Raw genomic sequence first — 1797 nt, forward strand, 5'->3', positions numbered from 1 at the left:
ACCAAGTAAGTGTGTGGAGGGTGTGTAAAGGAATATAGAGAAGGTGTAAGAAAAATGTAAACCCTTAGGGGACACATTAGAAGCTTCCATTCCAGAAGTAATAAAATTTGTTATTTTTATCCTGTATGTGATTTTATATTTTTAACAAAGAATAATATTAGCACATTTTTTTTCGTAGCACCGCTTGCATCTGGTAAGAATTATTTACAAAATGTTTATTTACTTTGTTTCATAATATATTTTGTTTCAAATTTATATTATTCCGAAAAAGTAAATAACTGTCTTTAAATAATTCCCGCCAGGCAAAAGTGCTGCGATCACGTGGCAAATTCCAAATGCCCGATTGGAAACAATTGGAAATGCAAAATGCTCAATCTTTGCCAATCGTTTCGGCACAATTAAGAATCACGTTTCGGAACGATTGAGATATTAGTTATATTGTTTCTTATGGATCTCAATTGATTGTTTCTAGAAGGGTTATTTATAAAATTATAAAGTAGGAAAATACACGGAGAAAAATGTATGGTCAGAGTTATATCGTCAAAATTTAGAGAGCCAGCAAGTCTTTCTACATGGTCGAACGGTCCTTTCAAATTTTTTTTTAACATGGTTAAAAAGACTCTTATTATATCGTCAGTCTGACTTTTATAAGAACATCAGACTCACTATTAGGGATAACTAAGGTATCCTTTACGGTATGGTCAATACGCACATATTGTTTTCACTCATTTCGACCATCCACGAAGGAGCAGATAGGCCATTGCGTATGGTCAATTGCTTGATTTTTGCGCGTCAATCATGCGCGTGAAAATTTAAAGGGTATCGCTAATTGGCTCTAATTAGTATAACGGGCTCGTGGATCGCGTGGCGATATTTATTTAAAAACAAAGTTTTTCCCTACGATTTCGGTTGAAGTGAGTGAAATTATTGAGGATACATTGAAAATATCACATTCTGTAAGTACCTTTTTTAAGTACGTAATTGTAATCTTAATATTTTCCGTAAGTAATGTGAGATTTAAGACATTTAATTCTAGTTTTTTTTAGGTTAATGTAAGTTTAAAATAGATTTGAATGATTTCAATAATCACTGTTAATTCTAGCATTAATCGAATTAGGATAAACTAGAATTGGATTCATTGATTTAAGATTAATCTTTATTTTTCAGTTCAGACATCTGCTCGTGAGATTTGTGGAGAGACAGATGGCAGGGGCAGGGTCAATTCACTCGTCCTCCTACATCCAGTTGATGGAGAGCTGGAACTGCAGTGAAAAAACTATCAATACATTTATAGGTAATTAGTAATTATTAAATAATTATTTTGTAGACCTGCTCTATTACTAAACTGCTTAATTAAACTTTTATGTAGTTTGTCGAAAATTAGTCTTTTTTGTTATAAAAGTAATCTTCTCATTAAAAAGGCAACTATTTGTTAATGTTTTAAACTGTAAATTTAACTATTTGGACAATTCGATTGGAAAGTCAACTATGTGGTAAAAAATTCAAGTTTTGTGTAAGTAAGTAGTTTTTTTATTAAAAATATAATTTTTGAAATAAAAAATGATTTTTTCAAAATAAAAATGTACCTAATCCATATTTGTTTAAAAAGTAAACAATTTGTTTCGAAAGTCAACTATGAAGTAAAAAATTCAAAGTTCTTTATTAAAAATAATGTTTTGATTGAAAAATTATTATTTTTTTTAAATAAAAATTTACGTGTTCCATTGTTGCCTAAAAATTAATTTTTTAATTTATAAATTGAACTATGTGTACAAAATGTATGCAGTTTTCTACCAA

The sequence above is a fragment of the Belonocnema kinseyi genome, chromosome 6 (assembly GCF_010883055.1).
Source record: "Belonocnema kinseyi isolate 2016_QV_RU_SX_M_011 chromosome 6, B_treatae_v1, whole genome shotgun sequence".
Lineage (NCBI taxonomy): Eukaryota > Metazoa > Arthropoda > Insecta > Hymenoptera > Cynipidae > Belonocnema > Belonocnema kinseyi.